The sequence below is a fragment of the Podarcis pityusensis genome (genome assembly GCF_964106645.2).
Source record: "Podarcis pityusensis genome assembly, chromosome: 18".
Lineage (NCBI taxonomy): Eukaryota > Metazoa > Chordata > Lepidosauria > Squamata > Lacertidae > Podarcis > Podarcis pityusensis.
Window position 1 is genome coordinate 6,833,218 of NC_138043.1, and position 27,508 is coordinate 6,860,725.

The 27,508-nt window shown below is 48.6% G+C and overlaps 1 protein-coding gene across 1 annotated transcript in view; it reads right to left on the minus strand.

Annotated features, from left to right (window-relative positions):
* The window catches only part of SEMA6B (semaphorin 6B), a 178,427-nt gene extending 155,758 nt beyond the window's left edge, over positions 1 to 22,669 (minus strand). Inside the window, exon 1 of the mRNA XM_080988822.1 lies at positions 21,977 to 22,669. The gene's annotated coding sequence lies outside the window, so the exon portion shown is untranslated. The remainder of the gene's footprint in view (positions 1 to 21,976) is intronic.
* Between the last annotated feature and the right edge of the window lie 4,839 nt (positions 22,670 to 27,508).

A 27,508-nucleotide genomic window follows, 5' to 3' on the forward strand; every position in this document is an offset into this window, starting at 1 on the left:
TGTCTTTGTCCATGGAGTTTTCTTGGCAGGGATACTGGAGTGGCTTGCCAGTTCCTGCTTCAGGTGGATCACGTTTGGTCAAAACTCTGACTAGTATATATATTTTGCCTGCAGCCTGGCAGTTGCCAGGGCAGTTCATGACAATCGCAGAATAGAAATAAAAGCAGTACTGTATATATAAAAAAAGATCAACTCCCATCACAATAAACGCCAAAAATCAAACCAGTAGTTTCTCCAGCCACTCTGGGTGGCTCCAAACAGAATATTAAAAATACAATAAAACATACATTAAAAACTTCCCTAAACAGGGCTGCCTTCAGGTGTCTTCTAAAAGTCAGATAGTTGTTTATTTCCTTGACATCTGGTGGGAAGGCGTTCCACAGGGCGGGCGCCACCACCGAGAAGACCCTCTGCCTGGTTCCCTGTAACCTCACTTCTCGCAGGGAGGGAACTGCCAGAAGGCCCTCGGAGCTGGACCTAGTGAACGATGTGGGTGGAGACGCTCCTTCAGGTATACTGGACTGAGGGCGTTTAGGGCTTTAAAGGTCAACACCAACACTTTGAATTGTTCTCGGAAACGTCCTGGGAGCCAATGTAGGTCTTTCAGGACCGGTGTTATATGGTCTCGGCAGCCGCTCCCAGTCACCAGTCTAGCTGCCGCATTCTGGATTAGTTGTAGTTTCTGGGTCACCTTCAAAGGACAGCTGTGAGTCCAAAATGACTCCTAGGCTGCACACCTGGTCCTCCAGGGGCATGGTTATCCCATTCAGGACCAGGGATTCCTCCCTACCCGTTTGCTCCCTGTCCTCCAAAAACAGTACTACTGTCTTGTCAGAATTCAACCTCAATCTGGGGTTGAAACAGCAGCAAGGTGGACTCTAGGCAAACACTCTTAGAGGGCAAGTCCCATGAATGGGGTGCCACTGCCGAAAAGGCCCTCTCCCCAGTCACCACCCTTCTCTCCCCCCCCCCCCCAGATATTAGTAGAGCTTAGAGAGGTCATTTTAAAAAGGAGCGAATGTCAGTTCACATTCATCTCTTTGCTAAATGATCTAGTTCACTGGTATTCAACTGGTGGATGAGCACCCGCCAGTGAGTTGAAATCCGATCCAATATGGATCACAACTGCAGCACGACCACCAAGAAAAATATAGGGAGAAAGGTTAAGAAATGGTTCCCCCAATCAACCTTTGGGTTGAAAGTAGGTCTTGGTTCTGAAAAAGCTGAAGATATACTTCCCATTCCTGTTCAAGTTCATCTGAATTATCCTCAGCCAATTTTTCCTTGGCATTCGGAATGTTCTAAGCTGCTGAGCTGATAAAAATACGCTTCAGAAGACGAAGAAAACATCAAAACGCACACAGTGGAACGCGAGCGGCTTAATTTATTTCCCCCAGCCATTATGATCTTTAAGGTTCAAGGCCCAAGGAGTCTAGCAGGTCAGAAACAACACGTAAGAAAATGAAGATGAATGAGGAATCATTTGACAATCTGCCCTAAAACCAACTTAATAAACATTTGGTTCGTGTGGCAACCATGGGGGAATACTTTCAAGTGTGGTTCAGAGATTTTAGGAGTAACTCAGCGAACGTCATGGAACTGAACTAGTTCATTGGGCAAAGTCTCAGCTGCCCGTTTCAGTTTCTGGGTTTTTTTGAAACTTGAGTTCCATTCTCCCCATTTGCACATCGGTTCCTGAATTTATTTTTTAAAAGACGCTGGTGAAAATTCACCAGGCTTTTAATTAATAATAATAATAATAATAATAATAATAATAATAATAATAATTTTTATTTATACCCCGCCCTCCCCAGCCAAGGCCGGGCTCAGGGCAGCTAACAAGCAAGAATAAAACAAGTTGAATGAATACATTAAACTCGCTTCTGCATTCTGCACCCGCTGGAGTTTCTGGGTCAGCTTCAAGGGCAGCCCCGTGTAGAGCGAATTACAGTAGTCAAGCCTGGTGGTGACCGTCGCATGGATCACTGTGGCCAGATCAGGGTGGGAAAGGTAAGGGACCAACTGCTTGATGCGGCGAAGGTGGAGAAAGGTCGCCTTGGCTGTTGCTGTAACCTGCACCTCCATGTAAAGGGAGGCGTCAAGGATTAAGGTACACCCAAACTCTTAATGGAAGGCAATGGCACTAATTGGGCCCCCGCAAGAGAAGGGAGTTTTAGAGCACATTTCTCATGCATATTTTTTTGTGCACCATTTTGCATAACCTACCATGTTTTTGCATATTGACTTCCTCCAAATATAGCATAGGGTTTTTTATATGTTATTTGTATGTACACTTTAGCTACTGGGCTGGTTTTTCTTCATCATCAGGTGCGTCAGAACCATTCTGGAAAAGTGACAGGAAGCCACCCACCGCGCTGAAGTGACCCCTCCATTTAGAGAGAGGGGAAGGATAACGTGTTTGTTGCCTCCCCTGCTTTCAAGGAGCGGTGCTTTTTCCAGGGAGGAGAAAAAAAGCCCATGGAAATTTGCCACAGCTGTATATCATTTTTTGAAAAAGCCATTTGTGCCCTGCACCGAACTGCATCTACCATACCCATACGGGTGGTTATTTTAAAGCTAATCTTCCAGTGATTTGGCACTCCAAAATGTGCAAGTCACATCCCTTGATTGTCTACAGCTGCGGCCTGGCCCACACATGTAAGCAAAGGGAAATGATGTGGCAGAGCGGACGGGCAGATGAAATTCTAACCTGGTCGAAAATGCCTTTGGAGCAGGATGCTAGCTCCAGTGGGGGGAGAAGGCTGGGGTGCGGGCTTTCTTCTCTGCACTGTGAAAATGTGTCAAGCAGGACGGTGCACGAGAACAGACTCCCTGAAAAGGGTCAGTTGACCACATGGATGTTGAGCTAAAAGCTGGGAAGAGGGTTCCTGAAACTAGGGACATAGCTCAGAGAGAGGAGGCCAACAAAGCAGAGTTAGAGGTGCCCAGAGATTCAGAATGTGCTGGGCCAGGAGCGGCAGATTCACTGCTCCTAATTTTAAAAGGTAAAGGGACCCCTGACCATTAGGTCCAGTCGTGGACAACTCTGGGATTGCGGCGCTCATCTCGCTTTATTGGCCGAGGGAGCTGGCATACAGCTTCCGGGTCATGTGGCCAGCAGGACTAAGCCGCTTCTGGCGAACCAGAGCAGCGCACAGAAACACCGTTTACCTTCCCGCCGGAGCGGTACCTATTTATCTACTTGCACCAAGGAATATCAGCCCAAGCATCCTTTGCAGATGCCTCCTGGATGATTCTGTGATATCACACATTCATTGCCAGCAGTGTTTTCTGCACTTGCAATTGCCTGTGATGACAACTTTCTGTTTCAGTTTGAGAATGGCAACCAAAACATTTCGCAAAGAGAAAGTGTGAAACAGGTTAGGCTCCTCTTTAAGAGGAGTTTGTATTTGATATCCCGCTTTATCACTACCCGAAGGAGTCTCAAAGCGGCTAACATTCTCCTTTCCCTTCCTCCCCCACAACAAACACTCTGTGAGGTGAGTGGGGCTGAGAGACTTCAGAGAAGTGTGACTGGCCCAAGGTCACCCAGCAGCTGCATGTGGAGGAGCGGGGAAGCGAACCCGGTTCACCAGATTACGAGTCTTAACCACAACACCACACTGGCTCTCTTTAAATAGGCATGGAATCAAATTCCTCCCATCCTGACTCCGAAGACATTTTGCTTTCTCTCGGAGTGTCGGCGCTGCAACAGAGTCCACACTCCCTCCCACCTTGAACCTGAGGAACGAATGTGCTCTCCCTGATACCATCGCATGGCTGCCAGCTTCCCCTCTCCCGAAAAGGATGCCAGACTCGCTAAAGGCTTTGGGTTTGTTCATTTTGCTTCTTTTATCCGAATGGCAGCGGAGAAGAAAAACATATTTCCAAGCTGCTCCCTCCCGGCTGATGCAGGCTTTCGGCGCATGGAGGGTCGCCGTGTGCAGAGCAAATAAAAATATTTTGCTGAAGCGAAAAATGAGGAAGCACATAGGAGGTGGGCGGGGGAGAAAGAGATTAGCGTTATTCTATAAGCATACGGAGGGCTATTCCAATGGCAGAGCCGAATCTCTTGCCGCAGCTCACCCCAGGGGTCAGGAAACCTACCAGCCGTGAAACGGGACTGGAGGGGGTGCAATAAAAAGGTTGCCAAGTTTAATAGCTGGGCAGTGAAAATACGCCGAGAGAGTTACAGCCTTGACCCTCAACTCAACTACCACCCTAATTACTACCAGCCTGGCAAGCTGGCAGGGAAAGGAGATGCCCGTGTCATGGGAATGCTGACATCAGCTGGGAATGCACAGAGGAACTTATTTCTGTGCCCATTTTGCACATATTCATTCAGGGACGTGGGTGGCGCTGTGGTCTAAACCACTGAGCCTCTTGGGCCTGCTGATCAGAAGGTCGGAGGTTTGAATCCCCGCAACGGGGTGAGCTCCCGTTGCTCCGTCCCAGCTCCTGCCAACCTAGCAGTTCGAAAGCACATCAAAGTGCAAGTAGATAAATAGGTACCACTGTGGCGGGAAAGTAAACGGCGTTTCCGGGTGCACTGGCTTCCGTCACGGTGTCCCGTTGCGCCAGAAGTGGTTTAGTCTTGCTGGCAACATGACCTGGAAAGCTGTCTGTGGACAAACGCCGGCTCCGTTGGCCTGAAAGCGAGATGAGCGCCACAACCCCATAGTCGCCTTGGACTGGACTTAACCATCCAGGGGTCCTTTGCCTTACCTTTTACCCAGAACTCGACATAATGGGTTGCGTCCAAGGTAAGCCATGCTCAGAGCTGACACATTGAGTTTAAAGGACATGACTTACTTGAGGCTGTTAATTTCAATGGTCCTACTTTGAGTAGAAGTTGGGACTTTAGATGCAGCCTGCCTAGCCCTGTTAGGGCCACATAGCCAGCTTATTGAGGACAATACTGTAAGGTAAAAGTCCTTTACCTTTACTTTTTTAACCTACATATTCATTCACAAGAACAAAAGACGACTAGGGACTAAGGAGAGGAGAACTGGTGGAGACTGCCTCTCCAGCCTGACTGTTTAGAATTACAACAGGGGTTGGAGGGAGGTCCCAGAATGAGTAAAGGTAAAGGGACCCCCGACCATTAGGTCCAGTCATGGCCGACTCTGGGGTTGCCACTCTCATCTCGCTTTATTGGCCGAGGGAGCTGGCGTACAGCTTCCAGGTCATTTAGCCAGCATGACTAAGCCGCTTCTGGCGAGCCAGAGCAGCGCACGGAAATGCCGTTTACCTTCCCGCCAGAGCGGTACCTATTTATCTACTTGCACTTTGACGTGCTTCCGAACTGCTAGGTTGGCAGGAGCAGGGACCGAGCAACAGGAGCTCACCCTGTCACAGGGATTCGAACCGCCGTCCTTCTGATTGGCAAGTCCTAGGCTCTGTGGTTTAACCCACCGCGCCACCCGCGTCCCTCCAGTAGACCCACTTAAATTAATGGGCCCAGATTGGCCCTATCTATTAACATCAGTGGGGATACTCTGAGTAGGACTGGCATTGGATCTGAGCCCAGGTCTGTTTGCATTGTTATTTGCAAGGATTAACCTTACCAAGCGTCCTTCTGTGCCAGAAACCCTGCTGGAAATCCGTCTACTCTTAGATTTTATTTACCTAAAAGCATTTATAAGCCAATTAATATTTCAAAAATCTCCACGCAGTGCACAGCCTAAAAACAACAACCACCTCCAAACAATTGCGTCGTTAGAACAAAACCACGAGCTAAAAAACAATCAAGCAGCAAGAATACTTTCAAGCACATAAAACAAATTCAGACTTAAATCACGTAAAAAGGGGTCCAGTCTTATGGGCCCAAGGGGAAGAAAGGAAGTCTTTGCAAGACATCTGAAATCATGGCTTTGCACTTGGCAGATGGAAGGGCATTCCATAGAACAGGAGCAATATTCTCCATATTCTGCAGGGTGTCGTGCCACAAGTAGAATTTCCCCAGGTAGAATAATAGAGACAGAATTATAGCTGGAAGTTTAGGTTCATCTAGTACACAATGCAGGAATCTTTCATCCAACGCAGGACTTGAACCCACGACCTTGAGATGAACAGTCTCATGCTCTACTGACTAAAGATCTATGTCAGGGACCAGCAAACTTTTTCAGCAGGGGGCCAGTCCACTGTCCCTCAGACCTTGCGGGGGGGCAGATTTTGGGGGGGGTGATGCAAGAACACCACGAGCCCCAGTGGCTGCTTACCTGTGTTTTGCGAACGGCAGGGGCTGGCCACCACCTCACATCATGGGACTGACTGGGATGTGCCCAGGATCTCTAACAATGCCTGTTGCTTGCCTTGATAGTGTCAAGTCCGGTTTACGGGCGGTCAAAGTCCTGGCAGAGGACGTCGGGACCGGGGGTAAGACAGCGGGGTGGGAGTAGGAACGAGAGTCCGGAAGCCAGGAGTCAGGAAGTCAGGGGTCCGAGGATCAGGAAGCAAGAAGTCACAAAGTCAGGGGTCCGAGGGTAAGGAAGACAGGAGTCACGAAGTCAGGGGTCTGAGGATCAAAAGCAAGGAATCACGAAGTCAGGGGTCTGAGGGTCGAGGAGCAAGGACTCACAAAGTCAGGGGTCTGAGGATCAAGAAGCAAGGAGTCACGAAGTCAGGGATCCGAGGATCAAGAAGCAAGGAGTCACAAAGTCAGGGGTCCAAGGATCAAGAAGTAAGGAGTCATGAAGTCAGGGGTCCGAGGATCAAGAAGCGAGGAGTCAAGGAGCCAAACGCATCAAATCAGGGAACTTGCTGCTGTGTCAAAGAGCCGAAGGGAAATGCTGACCTTATATCCCTTCCTGGCTCTTGCCACCAGGTGCTATGAGTTACCAATCAGCCTCACCTGTGCATCCGCCTCTTCAGAACAAACTTAGGAAGGCCCCAGTCCTGCAAAGTCCTACTGGTCACAGGGCCTGGCTCCTGCAAGCACTCCTGACACCCTTCCTCCTATAGGCAGGGCAGGGAGAAGCCAGGAGGAGGGAGGAGGCGCCGGCACCACCTTGTGAAGGAGAGGGAGGGAGATGCAAAGAATGTGCTCGCTGGCGATCCACGCGGCAATTCCCGGACCATCCGTGGGCCGGATCCAGAAGGCAATTGGGCCTGATTCGACCCTCAGGCCTTAGTTTGCCGACCCATGATCTATGTGATCTTACAGGTCAATACAGGAGCAGGCAGTCTTCCAAGTAACCTGGTCCCAAGTTTTTCGGCGCTTTTCAAAGGCAGCCGTAGGCAGAACTCGTTACAGTGAATTACTACCTCTAGCCTTTATTGTGATAAGTTAAAACGGTAAAATCACAAAATCCTACAAAGTCATCCAAATACATTGATAATCCAAACGCACGCACAATATATAAAAGTCTAGATAGCCACCAATGAATAAATCAGGCAATTTTAGATTTAGCTTTAAAGATCTCAGCTAAGTACCCTGAAATCTTGGTAGTTTGGGGAGCAGGAGGCAACAAAGACAGGTGTTTATATTGTTGGAAATGACAGCAATGTGTTAGAATTATTAAGAAGAACAGTATTTACCACAAGTAAATACTTGTGGTAACTAGTCCCAAGTTGTTAAGGGCTGAATATACTAACCGTAGCACCTTGAACTTGTTCCGGTAGCAAATATGCAACCCGTGTTAAAGATGTAAGTTTAATCTGCATAAAAAGCAATGTTTGCATGCACTGTATTTTAAATGCTATGCAGAGAGGATTGTTTTAGGCAGGAGGATCATCTGTAGCAAAAGTGGCAAGGAAAGGCTGGATGTTTCTATCTGAGTGTTCAGGTTAATTGATGACTCATCGCCATAAACCCAAGCAGAGAACTCTCACCGCAGGAAAATGAAACTTGAGAAGTCAGCGTCTAAGTCAGGAGATGGAGCCAGAAGCTTCAGGAGATGTTCAGATCCAGGATGATGAACAAGCAAGTTACATAGGACCAGAGAGTGGAAAGTTTATTGAAATGAATTAAGGACTAAAAATAAGACTGGGCCGGATTGCTTGCAGTTTATGAGCAATGTGTTACTTTGCATCTTTGTTAACATTTTGTTTGTAACTATTTTAAGGCTGTTTCCAGCGTTGAAGCTCAGTTTTGCGGTGGACAGCAAATTCATTTCTACCCAATACTGGGTCCAGAACAGGGACTCTGTTTGCAGCAAGTCTCTCAAACTACCTGGACCTTGAGATCATCTTCTGAGGTCCTCCTTTGTGTGTCTCCTCCTTGAGAGGTCCAGAGGGTGGCAACATGAAAATGGAAGAGGAACCACCACCACCACCACCTGCAATATGGACATGCGATGCCACATGCCTGCATGTAAGAAGAAAGGTAAAGGACCCCTGAATGGTTAAGTCCAGTCAAAGGCGACTGTGGAGTTGTGGCGCTCATCTCTCTTTCAGGCCGAGGGAGCCGGTGTTTGTCCGCAGATGGCTTCCCGGGTCATGTGGCCAGCAGGACTAAACCGCTTCCGGTGCAACGGGACACTGTGACGGAAACCAGAGCACACGGAAACGCCGTTTACCTTCCCACTGCAGCGGTACCTATTTATCTACTTGCGCTGGTGTGCTTTCGAACTGCTAGGTTGGCAGGAGCTGGGACAGAGCAACGGGAGCTCACTCCATCGCGGGGATTCGAACCACCAACCTTCCGATCGGCAAGCCCAAGAGGCTCAGGGGTTTAGACCACAGCGCCACCCACATCCCACGCCTGCAGCACTATGTGCAGGTGTGTGTGTTTGATGTTGCACATTCGTGTTGCGGCAGCGGACACCCACAATCCTGAGGGCAAGATGGTACTGCTGTGAATCCTCATAGCAAAGGTCATGACCCAAACCCTCTCTTCCAGAGCCTACAAGGGTCCCTGTTTTCCAGGGACAGTCCCGGATTCACAGAAGCTGTCCCAGTTTCTCAACTGATCCCAGGATGTCCACCTTTTCCTTAAAGGTAAAGGGACCCCTGACCATTAGGTCCAGTCATGGCCAACTCTGGAGTTGCGGCGCTCATCTCGCTTTATTGGCCGAGGGAGCCGGTGTACAGCTTCTGGGTCATGTGGCCAGCAGGACTAAGCCGCTTCTGGCGAACCAGAGCAGCGCACGGAAACGCCGTTTACCTTCCCACCGGAGTGGTGCCTATTTATCTACTTGCATTTTGATGTGCTTTCGAACTGCTAGGTTGGCAGGAACAGGGACCGAGCAACCGGAGCTCACCCCGTCACGGGGATTTGAACCGCCGACCTTCTGATCGGCAAGCCCTAGGCTCTGTGGTTTAACCCACAGCGCCACCCACTTTTCCTTAGGATATCCCTATTTCCATTGGAGAAATGTTGGAGTTATGCAATCCATGAACCAAGGAACCAAGTAACTCTATAACCTATAGAAGACATCTGCAGGCAGCCCTCTATAGAGAAGTTTTTAAATATTTAATGTTTTATTATGTTCCTGTAGATGTTGGAAGCCTCCAGGGAGGCTGGGGCAACCTAGTCAGAAAGGCTGGGTATTATTATTATTATTATTATTATTATTATTATTATTATTATTAAGGACCAGTCTGGATAGTTGGCCTTGGTGAAGTTTTGACATTTTCATCCCCAAAAAGTTTTTTTATTTGAGTTTCTACTGAAGTGAGGCTGCATTTTAATGTTGTATTTTAATCTTGTTTTTAAGTTGTATTTTAATCGATGGTTTTTATACCTGGTGTTAGCTGCCCTGAGCCCGGTCTTGGCTTGGGAGGGCAGGGTATAAATAAACATTATTATGATTAATTATGATTATTACTATTATTCATCAAAAAAACGAAGATCATGGCCACTGGTCCCATCACTTCCTGGGAAATAGAAGGGGAAGAAATGGAGGCAGTGAGAGATTTTACTTTTTTGGGCTCCATGATCACTGCAGATGGTGACAGCAGTCACGAAATTAAAAGACGCCTGCTACTTGGGAGAAAAGCTATCACAAACCTGGACAGCACCTTAAAAAGCAGAGACATCACCTTGCCAACAAAGGGCCGAATAGTAAAAGCTATGGTTTTCCCAGTAGTGATGTATGGAAGTGAGAGCTGGACCATCAAGAAGGCTGATCGCCGAAGAATGGATGCTTTTGAATTATGGTGCTGGAGGAGACTCTTGAGAGTCCCATGGACTGCAAGGAGATCCAGCCTCTCCATTCTGAAGGAAATCAGCCCTGAGCGCTCACTGGAAGGACAGATCCTAAAGCTGAGGCTCCAGTACTTTGGCCACCTCATGAGAAGAGAAGACTCCCTGGAAAAGACCCTGATGTTGGGAAAGATGGAGGGCACAAGGAGAAGGGGACGACAGAGGACGAGATGGTTGGACAGTGTTCTCGAAGCTACCAGCATGAGTTTGACCAAACTGCGGGAGGCAGTGGAAGACAGGAGTGCCTGGCATGCTCTGGTCCAGGGGGTCAGGAAGAGTCGGACACGACTAAACGACTAAACAACAACAACATTATTCAGGAAGTCACTATTTTCATCAGAGAAATCTTGGCTCCCCGCTTTTGCTGGAGAGAGGCTCCCCTCCATCCATTGGTGGCGATATTCATTTCCTCTCCTCCGCAAGTGCGTGTCCTCGACCGAATCGAAACGTTAGTTCTTTGGGCTCTTGATATAGTCGGAAAATGCAATTATCTGATAATATGCTTTCATGGCTCCAAATATACTCGCGCAATGGCAGTTCGAGAGAGAGGAAGCAATGCCCGCGTCGCTGTGTTTATTATATACAAAGGCGAGAGCAGAAACACGGCTCCATCTCCCACCAAACCCTAGTCCAGACTGGATCAGGCTGCTGAAAGGACCAACATTCTCCATTCTTTGACTCAGGGCCGGCACACCTATTAGGCTCACCTATTAGGCTTCCCCCTGAAGCGGTACCTATTTATCTACTTGCGCTGGTGTGCTTTCGAACTGCTAGGTTGGCAGGAGCTGGGACAGAGCTGCTCCAGCTGCAGAGAAGAGCCACTTCCACCATACCAGTCCTGAAAAGAAGTTCCCTCTGTTGTTGCCACTCTTTTCTGGCCTGCTATTTTATACCCCCCCCCCCACTTTCTTCAATGTGCCATGCAGGGCGTCACTACGTAGGGCGTCGCTGTGTATGATGCATGCACCGTACGTAGCGAAGCCGCACATAGCAATTTGCCACCGGCGCCACTCAAGCACTGTGCGGAGAGGCGGTCAAGTACAACATTCCTGGTAATCCTAGAGAAGACATGCGAGGGAATGTTTGGTCCAGCCAGTCGAAACTTCCTGTTCCTCCTGGCTGGAGCATCCTTCCTTTTGCATGTGATAGAAGGTGGGCGTGACCTTACCTGTCCAGGTAATAACAGGACGATTCAAGCAGTGCCCCCCTCTCTTTTTGACTTCCTTCATCGTTTGACCAGCTTTTAGCTAGGACTGCTCTGCTAGCTCTCAGCTAGCAGAAGCACTGGGATTATTCCCCCATATGGGCTAGATCCACATATACGTACAGTGGTACCTCAGGTTAAGAACTTAATTCATTCCGGAGGTCTGATCTTAACCTGAAACTGTTCTTAACCTGAAGCACCACTTCAGCTAATGGAGTCTCCTGCTGCCGCTGTGCCGCCAAAGCACGATTTCTGTTCTCATCCTGAAGCAAAGTTCTTAACCCGAGGTACTATTTCTGGGTTAGCAGAGTCTGTAACCTGAAGCGTATGTAACCTGAAGCGTATGTAACCCGTATTTGTATACGTATATGTATTTGTATACTGTATACGTATTTGTAACCAAGTCTGCCTTCAGGAATCCAACTGTGAACTGATGTGAGTAAACTTCTTTTATTGACTTTGAATAAGATTGTGGCGTCTTTATTCTTTTTAAGAGGATTTCAAGGGAACATACCAGGAACGTACAATTCAATCTCAGACAGACTGAATTGTATAATAGTGAGGGGCTCACACGAGCCTGCAACTAGTTATCTGCTGTGCGTAAAAAGGGGAATGTAAACTCTGCTAAGTAAAGGAACTTGCTGGCCAAGTTAGGAAGGATATTAATAAAAAATATGTCCTCTCCTGCCACCCTGAACATTCCCAAAACATCAGCCTAAAAGCTACCTTGTCCAGACCACATTTTACATCAAGTTGGATTGAGATACACGTAGACAGATTTTGTATTTTATGTGCTTAAGTCCACACTTCCACTTGTTTCGTTCCTGGAAAGCCCATCCCTGGTGGTTTGTTGTTGTTGTTTTGCTTGAAACACACTTTCTAGGCATGGATCCTAGTGGTTTCCCCCTCGGCTCACTCCTTTCCTAGGGAAAACTCACTCTTTAGTTCTAATTCAGAGCAAACATCGATCTGGAGAAAACCTGAATTGCTGTTCGCTCCTATTGAGCACAAAAGAGCAGTTTTCCCCGGTGGGGAGGAAATGTAGATAAGCCCTAAGACCGGCACCTTGAAGAACACCAGTCACCCAGTTTTTATGCACATCCCAGATGCTTGAGGAAAGATATAGGTGCAGCCCTTAAAAAAACCACAAAGCCCCAGCCCCCCCCCCCAATTTAAGCCATGTTAATGGGGGCGGGAAGTATGATTGATTCTCCCCCACACTGAAAAATATACCGTATTTTTCACTCTATAAGATGCAGCAGACCACAAGACGCACCTAGTTTTTAGAGAAGGAAAACAAGAAAGAAAATATTCTGAATCTCAGAAGCCAGAACAACAAGAGGGATTGCTGCGCAGTGAAAGCAGCAATCCCTCTTGCTGTTCTGGCTTCTGGGATAGCTGCACAGCCTGCATTCGCTCCATAAGACTCACACACATTTCCCCTTACTTTTTTGCTCTATACTTTTTATAGAGCAAAAAAATACGGTAAATACTGGACATCGAGATATAAAATGAAGGAATGCAAAGCTGGAGACCAGACTGCTCATAGTCAGAGACTGGAGGGATTGGGGAAGCAATTTTGTGCTGTTAACGTCTAAAGGTGAACCTACCTAATTCGCACTTCCGGAAAATTGAAAACTGAAATGCAGACGTCCCTGGACACCTGCACTTCTCTGAATTTTACGGCGCAGTTCTCTGACCAAGGAATAGGTGAAAAACACATATAACCGGGTAAAGCGTGCGTCGAAATGCACGTTTTCGTGGGGGGAGAAATATACAGAAATGCATTCTGTCATGGGAAATATAAATGTTAGGGAAATACGCTTTGCAAATAAGGAAAAAAAGAAAAAGAGTGCATTAGACAAAAGTGCATGCAAACATGGCCATATTTGGAGAAATTCGGGGCGCTGATGAATTTTCACGAGGGCTCTTTCTCTGCAAAATTGCAAATGAAGGCCGCGCACCAGATTCGGCCAAATAATCTCTTTTCCCCACCACGTCCAGCCTCTTGCAAAAGGATGTGAATCAGTGCAGAACTTAAGTTTGAGACAATGAGAATATAAAGTTGCAGATTCGACCCTCTCCATCAGAGAGAAGGCGAAGGGAGAGAATTCAAGAGGGAGCATAAAACCAGCAGCTTCCTCCTTCTAGCCTGCCCTGTGGTTCAAGCCGCTCTTCCTAATTTTAGCTTTGAGGGGTGTGCAGAGCAGGTTGCCAACTCTCAAGCTCTTAGCCTGCTCCTGCTCCTCTGGCCTGCAGGAAAGGAGTCAGAATCAAGGGGGGGGGGGAGAAGTCTCTTTTCCGCTTACTGTGGGAGCTTCTGCAATCCATTGGGCTGCACACCAAGTCATAGAATCATAGAAGTGTCCAGTTGAAAGGGTATCCCAAGTGTCATTTAGACCAACCCCTTGCAGGTAAAAGGTAAAGGACCCCTGGGTGGTTATGTCCAGTCAAAGGCGACTGTGGGGTTGTGGTGCTCATCTCGCTTTCAGGCCAAGGGAGCCGGCGTTTGGAACACTGTGACGGAAACCAGAGCGCATGGAAACACCGTTTACCTTCCTGCCGCAACAGTATCTGTTTATCTACTTGCCCTGGTGTGCTTTCGAACTGCTAGGTTGGCAGGAGCTGGGACAGAGTGACGGGAGCTCACGGTCACTTGAGGTGACTGCCTCACCACGCCTCACGGGCAGGCTGGCCATGCCCTGAAGAAAGTGGAAAGCTCTGTAGGGCTGCCACTCACGGCTTTCCTGTAATGGCTGAGAAGCAGAGGCAGACGGAGTTGTGGAACACACCCTCCATGTGCCCCTGTTTCCCAGGGACAGTCCTGGATTTACAGAAGCCGTCCTGGTTTCTGATTTGATCCTGGAATGTCCCCCTTTTCCTTAAAGGTAAAGGTAAAAGTACCCCTGGCATTTAAGTCCAGTCGCAGACGACTCTGAGGTTTCAGCGCTCATCTTTCTTTACAGGCCGAGGGAGCCGGCGTTTGTCCGCAGACAGTTTTTCCGGGTCATGTGGCCAGCAGGACTAAGCCGCTTCTGGTGAACCAGAGCAGCGCACGGAAACGCCGTTTACCTTCCCGCTGGAGTGGTACCTATTTATCTACTTGCACTTTGACGTGCTTTCGAACTGCTAGGTTGGCAGGAGCAGGGACCGAGCTACAGGAGCTTACCCCTTCGAGGGGATTTGAACCGCCAGCCTTCTGATCGGCAAGCCCAAGAGGCTCAGGGGTTTAGACCACAGCGCCACCCACATCCCAAGCCCTTGCAATGCAAGCATCACAGCTAAAGAATTCCCAACCGGTGGCCAGCCAAACTTTGCTTTAAAACTTCCAGTGAAGGAAATAATTTGACACAACTGTGCCCTGCCCCTTGCTCACCTTACAGCCTCAGGATCCAAGCAAACTTGGGGGCAGGGCTCCCTAGTTAAAAAGACAGCGAGTGTAAGTTGCGAGAGTTGCCATCTTAGTGCTTTATTTTGTTTTAGTGTTCACGCCGAGATGTGTGCGCTAGCTCAGAGCTTAGACTTCAAGAACAATGTGGTGTGTGTGTGTACACACACACACACACACACACACACACTCTCATCTGCCCTAGTGTACATGGACATCAATGTGCATGCACAACACAAAGGATTGCGCCCAACTTTTTTCAAACTCAGGGCTGATATTAATAATTATCATCATCATCATTGTTAATTTATATCCTGCCTTTTCCCCAGATCAAAAGGCAGCATACAGGTGAAAATGGAAAAGCACCAATGTTACAACCTTTAGAAGACATCTGGAGACAACGCTGTATAGGGAAGCTATTCAATGTTTACTATTTTATTATGTTTTTATATATGTTAGAAGCCACCTAGATTGGCTGGGGAAACCCAGTCAGATGGGTGGAGAATAAATAAAATTATTATTATTATTATTATTATGGAATAGGGCACCCCTGTTTTCATCAGAGAAATATTAGAGGGAACGGTGCACTTTCCATTGTACCACCTGTGGTAAATGAGTGGGGGCAGCCCAGATTCCATCTATATCCTGACTTTCCTTCCCCCAAGGAGACCATAGTTCAGGCATAGGCAAACTCAGCCCTCCAGATGTTTCGGGACTACAACTCCCATCATCCCTGCCCACTGGTCCTGTTAGCTAAGGATGATGGGAGTTGTAGTCCCAAAACATCTGGAGGGCTGAGTTTGCCTATGCCTGCCATAGTTCTTTCCGCTTTTCCATTTTTTAGCCTCCCAGCAACCCTAGGAGTTTGCTATTTGGCTGGTGAGCTTTCTGGCACATTTGTTTCTGGGTCTCTTTAGTCCTAGAGCAGGCTTCCTCAACCTCGGCCCTCCAGATGTTTTGAGACTACAGTTCCCATCATCCCTGACCATCGGCCCTGCTAGCTAGGGATCATGGGAGTTGTATGCTGAAAACATCTGGAAGGCCGAGGTTGTCCTATAGTGTGACATTCTAGGCACTGCAACCACCCGGGCGTTTGCTGGGCATCTCGATTTTCAGCTCAGTATCTTTGACATGGCACAGCTCCTTTACCAGGAGGTAAAGGTAAAGGTAAAGGGACCCCTGACCATTAGGTCCAGTCGTGACCGGCTCTGGGGTTGCGGCGCTCATCTCGCTTTACTGGCCGAGGGAGCTGGCGCACAGCTTCCGGGTCATGTGGCCAGCATGACTAAGCTGCTTCTGGCGAACCAGAGCAGCACACGGAAACGCCATTTACCTTCCCGCCGGAGCGGTACCTATTTATCTACTTGCACTGGTGTGCTTTCGAACTGCTAGGTTGGCAGGAGCAGGGACCGAGCAACGGGAGCTCACCCCGTCGCGGGGATTCGAACCGCCGACCTTCTGATCAGCAAGTCCTAGGCTCTCTGGTTTAACCCGCAGCGCCACCGTGAGAGTAGGGATACTCTACTCTCCAGTAATTCAACTCTTGGGCATTCCATAAGACCATTAAGTCAGAGTCTAAAATCTAAGGGCAGAAGAAAAGCCCATTTAGATCGTGCCAAAGGCCCATCTAGACCAGCACCCTGTACTTAACAGGGCGCTGTGGGTTAAACCACAGAGCCTAGGACTTGCCAATCAGAAGGTCGGCGGTTCAAATCCCCACGACGGGGTGAGCTCCCATTGCTTGGTCCCTGCTCCTGCCAACCTAGCAGTTCGAAAGCACGAAGTGCAAGTAGATAAATAGGTACCGCTCTGGTGGGAAGGTAAACGGCGTTTCCGTGTGCTGCTCTGGTTCGCCAGAAGCGGCTTAGTCCTGCTGGCCACATGACCCGGAAGCTGTACGCCAGCTCCCTCGGCCAAAAAAGCGAGATGAGTGCCGCAACCCCAGAGTCGGCCACGACTGGACCTAACGGTCAGGGGTCCCTTTACCTTTACCTTTTATTCCCCCTTTGCATTCTGAACGCTATATCTCTGCCGAAGTAGCCTAGAATCGCCTTCGTCTTTTTGCCTGCAGCATAACACTGCTGTCTCATATTTGTTCTCCTAAAACGCGAGGTCCTTTTCTTCAGGGATCGCTGCAAAGTTGGGGACTGCCACCCTATGTTTGCCCAGCTGATTCTTCCTACTTTTGTGCAGGAATTCACCTCCCTCTTTGCCCAATTTCCATTCCGTTGCTTTTGACTCTGTTCCCCACCCTGTCAAGGTTATCTCGAGTCCACACTACGGGCAGGAAATAGTTTTTGAAAGTGAAAACAAAGCACAAACTTAAGCCTACACATCCAAGACTGGGGTTCCAACCCGGGTACTGCTCCTGACTGTGGCCGTTTCCTATGAACAAGGATTTTTTCATCTCTGCCAAGCTAAGCAGTTGGTTCCTTACCTCTCTCGCCCTGACCTAGCCACTGTGATCCACGCGACGGTCACCTCCAGACTGGATTATTGTAACTCGCTCTACATGGGGCTGCCCTTGACACTGACCCAGAAACTCCAGCGGGTGCAGAATGCCGCGGCGAGACTCCTTATGAGGTCCTCACTGCGAGATCACATTCACCCGGTGCTATACCAGCTGCACTGGCTCCAGGTGGAGTACAGGATCAGGCTTAAGGTGCTGGTTTTAACCTTTAAAGCCCTATATGGCTTAGGACCCTCGTACCTACGGGACCGCCTCTCCTGGTATGTCCCACGGAGGACCTTACGGTCTTCAAACAAAAACATCCTGAAAGTCCCAGGCCACAGAGAGGTTAGGCTGGCCTCAACTAGAGCCAGGGCTTTTTCGGCTGTGGCCCCGATCTGGTGGAACGCTCTGTCACAAGAGACTAGGGCCCTGCGGGACTTGACATCTTTCCGCAGGGCCTGCAAGACAGAGCTGTTCCACCAGGCCTTTGGCCGGGGCACAGCCTGACTCCCTCCTTTGGCAATCTTCACAGAACTTTAGCCCAATTGTTGCCATCAATTTGATTTGAATTAATTTTATAATGAAATGGTTTTAGAATGTTGTACTATTTTATTGTGGTTAGCCGCCCTGAGCCCGGCTTCAGCTGAGGAAGTCGGTATATAAATAAAATTTATTATTATTATTTTTATTATTGACAACAATGTGGAGAGGTCCCTAAGAAAATATAAACGGTACAGTCTATCCAACAGCCGCAGGAATCTGCCTCCTTATTCTGCTGCATCTCTATAAACCAGATCTAAGCTCATAAAAGCGAGGTATGTTAAATGCCTTTCTGAGTGCCTGCCCATATCTGAAGAATGTCCTTATCTCTTGAAACTCGAGTAACAAGAAATTCCAAAAAGGTTGGAAGAAAAAGAAAGCCTGTTAGCAGCCAGAGTAAGCAGGCAGAAGAGAAGCTTTATATATTTTAGAATATATTTCTTGATTTCATGTTTATTTATTTTTTTAAAAAAAGAAAGACTATGGTTATTCTGTCCAGAAAGGATTTGGGGTTCAGCGCCCCACACCCCGTGCTCAGAGCCAGGCTGTTAATGAAAAGACGGAACAAATAACGGTCTTTGCAGTCCCAATTTCTGCAACGGAGTCTCAGAGAGAAATGGATGGAGCCATCTCAGCCCAAGGTCGAAAGGTGAATGGGTGGCAGAGAGCCCAGGCCTCATAACTAAGCAAGAGGGTCTCCGGCAATTTCTGCAATAAGTGCCTTAATGATTAAAGATAACCTTTGGTTTTTTTTCCCAAGCTGACACAGTTGTGACTTGGCGATATCTGGTTTTCATAACTCTCCCCGTCTCCCAGGCAAGAGCTGGCAGAAATCAGGCTCCCAGGAAAGGAAAGGGGTGCAGAGGCAGGATCTGTGGGCTCTGGGAGAAGCCAAGGCTTGATGGACGCAGGAGGGGCGTGAAACACACACAGGGCCCCCCCCCCCGAGACAACCAGAAGGGCCCAATCGAAACCTTGACCGGTGGTCTCCCTGGATCAACATTAATGAGGATGAGTTTGCTACCAAACGAGGGAGGAGCTGGAGGTGGCACAAACTATTCCCTGGCAAAGGGGAGGGGTGAGAAGCACTCTGCACATGCTCAGAGGCGCCTGCTACCCACATTTCACAGACTTCCACCGACCCAACTCGATCTACCTGCCCCAGACCCAAGAGATTCAGGCTCACGGTAGGGCAGAGGTGAAGCAAGAATGCAAGGCCGTGTTTTATGGGCGGGTGTGAAAGATCGGTTCGGTGATAGCCAGCAGAGATTTACACACGTTGAAGAGAATTACCCAGTGGCAAAAACCCAACTGAGAAAGAGGCAGAAGACTCTTGTCCATATTCAAATGGGCTCTTTATTTATTCCATGCTCACCCGCCCCCTAGGCATGCACAAAGTGTTTCCCTGCACCACCAGAGCCTCACCTATGAACACGAAAGAATCAGGGCTTAACAGGAGCCAAGCAACGGCCTTTAGCATCTCGCCGCCGCCGGAGGAGTGAAGCGACCAGCTAGCAGGTGAGGGCAGCCTCTGAGCATATATAGAGTGGCAACCCTGCACCAGAGGACGCCCAAACAGATACCTTTTGGGGACGGGCAACACACACAGAAAGGAGATTCCAGCCAAGGATGGGGAAGCTCATTCATTCTCCCCCGAGTACAAGAGCCATCGGTTTACACCAGCAGGTCACACAGTGAGGACTAGTTGCATGCCATGTGTGTTGGGCAGGCCCAAGACATTTTGGAACCCGAGGCAAAGCACAGAATGATGCCTCCCTCCCCGCTAGGTAAGAAGGGGTGAGTGAAGATCTATGTCAGGAACAAGGGAGGGAGGATAAAGACCTACATCTGCTGCCTGAGGTGGTTGTCTCACCTTGGCTTATGGGTGGGCTGGACCTCTTGGGGGGGAATATAGGGAGAAAAGCAGTGTTGCCGGAGGCCCTTGGCAGCATCCCGTCTTGTAATCCCCAAGTAAGGTAAAGGTAAAGGTAAAGGGACCCCTGACCATTAGGTCCAGTTGTGGCCGACTCTGGAGTTGCGGTGCTCATCTCGCTTTATTGGCCGAGGGAGCCGGCGTACAGCTTCCGGGTCATGTGGCCAGCATGACTAAGCCGCTTCTGGCGAACCAGAGCAGCGCACGGAAACGCCGTTTACCTTCCCGCCGGAACGGGACCTATTTATCTACTTGCACTTTGACGTGCTTTTGAACTGCTAGGTTGGCAGGAGCAGGGACTGAGCAACGGGAGCTCACCCCGTCGCGGGGATTCGAACCGCTGACCTTCTGATCAGCAAGCCCTAGGCTCTGTGGTTTAACCCACAGCACCACCCGCATCCCCAAGTACAGGGTGCTTAATCCCACCCCAGCTTTTGTCCCATAGACGCGAGTGCCGGCGATGGTGCCCCTGAACATGCGCAGAGCGCATCCTCTCTGATTCGCCGCCAAGTGGCTACAGCCAGAAGGTACATATAGGGGGCGGGGCTCCAAGTCCAGGGCTAGACCCTTCCTAGACCTCAGTTGCCACAGGGGGCAGGGAAACCTCAGACAGATCCATCGTGCAAATGTTTCCGCCTGACCCGTAAAGGGTGCCAGGCCACAAAGGTGCGGTGTGTGTGTGAGAGAGAGACAGGTGACTACTAGCAGTGCCCCCCCCCGCACCATACAAATTGACTTCTTTATAAATTCACCCCCAAAAAAATCCCGTTTGCTGATAAACTGGCCTGCTAAAAATTCCACAAGGACTTCTTATTTTAAAAAGGATAGCTTTAAATATATGCCCTTCTCTCTTGGGTTCCACATCCCTAAGCATAATATCTACATCAATTCACAAAGCTCCCTGCGTTTCCTCTTGTTCTTCCCTCCAGCTGCTAAAATTCCAAAGTACATAGGTGTGAGTGGGAGGGGGGGCAAGGGAAATATGCAATTCTTCCCCCCCCCCAGCCTCCCCGCTGCCACCCAGTATTTCTGCATCTGCCTATCATGTCTTGGAAAGGACTGACTCCTTTTGTGCAAGCGAACCTAATCCCGGTAGGATTGTTTGGGAGGGGGTATTGGTGGGGGGGGGGAGAGGACACCCTAGCCATAATCTGAGCCTTGGAGCAGTGGGCCCCCACACTAAAGAAACCTGCAGATTGAGACAATAGAAGATGCCCACCCCAATCATTCTCAGCCGATTTAGTATTCTGGATCGGATTCCGTTCCATCAGCTTCTAAGCACGCAGGGAGGGTGGATTTCAAAGTCTAGTGCCCTTAGGGGGAAAAAAGAGCCCCCCCCCTTCAAAAGGAGCGGGGGGGGGGAGAAGCTCCCCCGGCTCCTCTACCCCCAACTGTATAGCTGGCAGGAGGGATGGGATGATCATTCACAAACACAGGTCCCGGCCAAAAACAGCAACACACCCCTATCCATTTCCACACAGCCACCCCTTGGGTTTTGCAATTCACATTTCTGGAGAGGTTTCCCCCACCCCCCCCACCCCCAGAATCTGATATAAAAAGAAAGAAATATAATAACAGCAACATTCTGCCCCCCCCCCGCTCATTTTTGTGCAGGCTAAGAAACCCATCACCTGCTTGTTAAAAATCTATCCCGTCTCCTAGCTAGAGGATTAGGAAGCAATTCTTAGCCACCCCCTCTAACAAGGCTGAAATACCCTATATGACCCTTTTCAAGGTGTTCATCCCCCCCCACTCCAAACACACACACCTGGCTATTGAAAAATAACTGGTACCAAGAGGCTCCATGGGAAAATCAGAGAAGTGCCCATAAATAAGGATGTAATATTATTTAAACATAACAAATAATATGGGGGGGGAGGAGCTGCAGAGATTTTTGTGGGGATATATATATATATATGTGTGTGTGTGTGTGTGTGTGTGTGTGTCTCCTTTAAAAACACACACACACAAAACCAAGCTAAAGGAAGAACACATAGCCTTCCAAATCTGAAATCGACCGCACAAAGAGGCGAAACTGACCGATCGTAAAACACCCCACTCGTCCTATACGATTGCACTGATGTCTCTCCCTTTTTTTTTAAAGTTTCCCCAATTTTGTTCTTTCCTTCCCTCCCAACCACCACCACCACCACGTACCCCCATACTGAGAGCACCTACAAAGTTTCCTGACGTTTAAAATAAATAAATAGATTTTATTTGCTCGAGAGGAGGGGCATTCGAAACGAACACCGGCCGTCGCCGTTTAATAAAAGATTTCTAAAAACGCAAACAAAACGTGCCTTTTTTCTTACCTTGGATTTGCCTTGCGTCTCCCACCGAGTCTGGAATCGTTGTCTCTGTGCCTCTCTCTTTTTGCTGCAGTTCTTGCTAAAAAGTCTCCAAGGCTCTCTTAAGCCTATTGAAGGGAGGGTGGGGGGCAAGGACTCCTCCTTCTCCTCTCCCCCCCTTTTTTTTACACCTGTCCCTGCCTTGCATTCAGTTCAACTGCCATCGTTGGCTACGAAGGGTCCGAACGACACAATATATATACGGTAGCCAGCCGGGGACAGGGAGAAAGACATGGGGGTGGCGCTGGGGGAGAAAAAGACACCCCCCCCTCCTCAGAAACTCTACACCAGCTGGGTTACAATGCAGTTCAAAAGGGGTAGCACCTTTTGTGAAAATTCGTCGGGGGGGGCGTTGCTCAGAGGGGCAGCTGCTGGAAAAAAGAGAGGAGCTGGTGCCTCCACCACCTTCTCGTGTCTCTCAGCTGTTGGATCTTTCTGGTCTTCCTTTGGAAAATGAGAGGAGGGGGGTCAGCGGCAGGCAGGGATAGCTGCAAATAAGGTTGCAGGTGTGTGCCGTGATGGGGGGGGTCTCACTGCCGATCCTCCAGGCTCCGCTTCTGTTCTTGGCTTCGGGGGGAGACAGAGAGAGCAAAACGCCAGCATTGACACTGCAAGAGCTGGCTGGTGCGGCAATTCCAAACACTCAACTAGCTGAGGCCGGCAGGAAAAACAGAGATGGATTCGCTCGGCAAAGGAACCGGATTCCCCGACGGCAGAAGAATGGCAGATGAAGATGATGGACTTTATGGAGCTGGCTGGTCTCACCGGGAGAATCCGTGACCAGGAAGAAGAGGAATATTGAGAAGATTGGAAGAAATTTAAAGACTGTTTGAATAAATAGTGTAATGTTAAAGATTTGTAACCACTTGAAAGAACTAATTAGGCCTAGGATTAAATTAGGATTAAATACAGTGGTACCTCAGGTTACATACGCTTCAGGTTACAGACTCCGCTAACCCAGAAATAGTGCTTCAGGTTAAGAACTTTGCTTCAGGATGAGAACAGAAATCGTGCTCCGGTGGCGCGGCAGCAGCAGGAGGCCCCATTAGCTAAAGTGGTGCTTCAGGTTAAGAACAGTTTCAGGTTAAGTACAGACCTCCGGAACGAATTAAGTACTTAACCTGAGGTACCACTGTAAATAAATAAGAAAAAGTACGATAAGAAAAGTTAGGAATTTTGATTATGACCTGAATATTGTTGTATGGAATAATGATATTGGAAACTCCTACAAGGAAACTCAGTTGGAAGAGATTAGAGGAAGTCAAGTAATATGTTTATGAAGTTGGATTTTAATTAATTAACTAAGCCGTATTGTAGGTGGTGGTATATGTGAGGTGTGAAATACTTCATTTCTTTTACTTTCTTTTTTCTTTTATTATTGTTTTTTTTCTTTTTCTGTTATGTTAAAGTTATGTTTTTGTATGAAATTTAATAATCATTATGGGGGGGGGGAGGAACTGGATCCCGAAGTCTCTTCAGCAAGCAGCAGCACCAGCCAAGGCAGGTCTACTCGGAAGTTGGGGCGGAGGAGGGATTCGGTTCGGTTCAAGTTGGAAGGAGAATCTACCCAGTTTGTGCTCTCCGAAACGACCAGCGATCTGAAAGCAGAGCTATCCATTGGGGTTATCTCTCCGAATTTTGTAGTGCAACGCTCGCCACCGAACCATGTGTCTCACTGCCCCCACCCCCAGCAAAAAAAGAGGCATGCACTGGGGTTAAGTGTGCATGGCGAGAACAACATGCACAAAACTGCATTGTTTTCAGGGGGTAGTGCTTTGCAAAAGTGTCATGTCAGGGGGGGAACGACATACAAAATTCACACGGAAACTTGTAGTTTAACGGTGAATTTTGTATTTAATGGAGATGTAAAAGATGTGGATTCTTATAAAAGATGCAGGAGGAAATGGCTAACAGTAGGACCCATAAAAGGGAGCAAGGAAGTCCAGGAGATTCTTTGGAATCTTGTTTTTACATTGTACATTGGATACGTGATTGTAAAACTGTAATTTGGAAAACCAAATTTAAAAATCCTCGCGGATGGATTTTCTACTGGTGTGGAAATAAACTTAAGTGGGGAATGAGAAATGAAAATGGGCAGATTTACCCAGGCCTGCTCCATTCAGTACAATGGGGCTTCCTCCCAGGTATGTGTGTACAGGGTTGCACCACCAGGAAGGTTTAAGCTCTTTCTATGTGACATCTGGAACGCAGGTGGCGCTGTGGGTTAAACCAGAGAGCCCAGGACTTGCAGATCAGAAGGTCAGCGGTTCGAATCCCCGCGACGGAGTGAGCTCCCGTTGCTCGGTCCCTGCTCCTGCCAACCTAGCAATTCGAAAGCACAAAGTGCAAGTAGATAAATAGGTACCACTCCGGCGGGAAGGTAAATGGCGTTTCCGTGCACTGCTCTGGTTTTCCAGAAGCGGCTTAGTCCTACTGGCCACATGACCTGGAAGCTGTACGCCGGCTCCCTCGGCCAATAAAGTGAGATGAGCGCCGCAACCCCAGAGTCGGCCACAACTGGACCTAATGGTCAGGGGTCCCTTTACCTTTACCTATGTGACATCCAGTTATTCTCTCTTTCTCTCACACACACAAACAAGCACATGCACTTCCTTCGAAGTAAGCATCATTGAACTCTGTTGCGTTTTCCTTTTGAGGAACGCCCAGGATGGGCGTTTGTCTGAAGAACAAGTGGTGTTGGGCTTGGAGATCTGTGTGCGAATTCTGAACTACAGGAGTGGCGAAGCCCTCCATCCGTTGGGGGCCACAAGAGGCGGGGGGTCTCTTTCCCTGCCTCCCCCTTTCCCACCTTGCTTTGCACCCCTTGCCAAAGAGCTCTGCGGATTGGGCTGAGGATTCCCACTGTGCTCCAGCCCCAAATCAATTTGGGGAGTGGGGCTGATGTTTGGGGTTTTTAAAACCCTGGTTAAACATGGTCAGGAGGGAGAAGAAGCCCTGATCCCATCTCCTTGTCTGAGATCAGGAGGTTTCAGTCCTGCAAGTGGGGTGCTGGGACACCATGACGGAAACCAGAGCACACAGAAACGCTGTTTACCTTCCCACCACAGCGGTATCTATTTATCTACTTGCGCTGGTGTGCTTTCAAACTGCTAGGTTGGCAGGAGCTAGAACAGAGCAAAGGGAGCTCACTCCGTCGCGGGGATTCGAACCACGAACCTTCTGATCGGCAAGCCCAAGAGGCTCAGTGGTTTAGACCACAGCGCCACCCACGCCACGGTGTCCCGTTGCGCCAGAAGCAGTTTCGTCCTGCTGGCCACATGACCTGGAAAGCTGTCTGTGGACAAACGCCGGCTCCCTCGGCCCGAAAGCGAGATGAGCGCCGCAACCCCACGGTCGCCTTGGACTGGACTTAACCATCCAGCCGTCCTTTACCTTACCAGTATGGTGGGAAAGGACATAGAACCATAGCAGAGCTGGAAGGGACCCCAGAAGTCATCAGTAAGAGCTGTTCGACAGTGGAATTTGCTGCCAAGGAGTGTGGTGGAGTCTCCTTCTTTGGAGGTCTTTAAGCAGAGGCTTGACAACCATATGTCAGGAGTGCTCTGATGGTGTTTCCTGCTTGGCAGGGGGTTGGACTCGATGGCCCTTGTGGTCTCTTCCAACTCTATGATTCTATGATTCTATGATTCATCCAGTCCAACCCCCTGCAATGCAGGAATTAATACTATCTGGTTTTCATTCTATCGCAGCAGGACGATGAGGTTTAACATTGCCTCCCCACTGCCTGCCGTCATCAGATTAATCAATCAGATCAATCAACTAATGAGAAGCAGAATTGATCCTGATCGCAGTACCGTGGTAGGCAAAGAGCTTTCAGTACCTCCATCCAGCCCAGAGCCACCATCGGGATTCAGATTGGGGTGTGTGTGGATATGTTCTTGCCTCTAGGTATGCGTTCCCTGTTGTGTATGTCATGTGTCCTTGTGTATTGTGTTGTGCATGAGAGGTGTGCCTGGGGCGCCCTCTGGTGTGAGCAAGGAGCTGTGTGTACGTACTCTGTTGTGCGTTGGTTTTTATTTACCCGACAAGATTTATACACTGCTTGGTGGCAGGAGGGACCTTCACATGACCTTCACATGGTTTGCAGAAATTACGAGGGTTAAAATGCCCTGCGGGTATTAAAAAAATATATATGTCAAAATATAATTAAAATAGTTAAGCCATAAATAGATTAAGACACATGCCTGGATAGGCTTGCCTGAAAAATAATATTTTTAGCGCCAGTCTGGGGTTCAAGAGGCCTGGAGTTCCGAAGGGCAATTGCTGCAACAGGGAAAGACCATGCAAATGAAGAAGGAATATTATTTGGCACCTGTAACAGAGCCAATTGTGAAGTAGCCCCCCCCTTGTGCACCCCTATTATTATTTTTATATATAATTTTTATTAGTTTTTTAACATATCATTTTCAACAGCAATTAAACATACGTTTACATCTTATACATTTATTTTTTTTTACTTCCATCAATCCCTTCTGAAAATTTTCCAATCTAATCACTTGGGAGTTGTTGTTGTTTAGTTGTTTAGTCGTGTCCGACTCTTCGTGACCCCCTGGACCAGAGCACGCCAGGCACTCCTGTCTTCCACTGCCTCCCACAGTTTGCTGGTAGCTTCGAGAACACTGTCCCACCATCTCGTCCTCTGTCGTCCCCTTCTCCTTGTGCTCTCCATCTTTCCCAACACCAGGGTCTTTTCCAGGGAGTCTTCTCTTCTCATGAGGTGGCCAAAGTATTGGAGCCTCAGCTTCAGGATCTGTCCTTCCAGTGAGCACTCAGGGCTGATTTCCTTCCGAATGGAGAGGTTTGATCTTCTTGCCGTCCATGGGACTCTCAAGAGTCTCCTCCAGCGCCATAACTCAAAAGCATCCATTCTTCGGCAATCAGCCTTCTTGATGGTCCAGCTCTCACTTCCATACATCACTACTGGGAAAACCATAGCTTTAACTATACGGACCTTTGTCGGCAAGGTGGTGTCTCTGCTTTTTAAGATGCTGTCCAGGTTTGTCATGGCACCACTACCTTGCTCAAAATTTCCTCTCCATCCCAACATTGCCTGTCATGGAAGCAGAGACCGTATAATGAGTCATCGTGCTCAGGGATCTGAGCCCAGAGAAGAACCAGCAGTCTCAAAACTTTAAAAGCCACGCTGCAGAAAATTAATGTTTTACATTATCTGTTTCAAAAGTGACCTTTCATTTTTTTGGGGGGGGGACCCCTCTCCCACAACTACCTTGAGTCTTGCCTAACTCTACCAACACTTGCAGGAGAAGTCCTTTTTAAAAGGGGGGGGTGCAGATTGGGAAATATCTTCCGGGGGGGGGGATGATTTTCTTTCCGCCCAACAAAAGCAGGGCCATTCTTTGATTGACCCCAGATCTATTTTTCCTTTGCTTGATTTTCCACACCTGTGAAATTCCTCTACCTTAATTTTCAAATAATAATATTTTTAAAATTTATACCCCACCCTTCCCAGGTCAG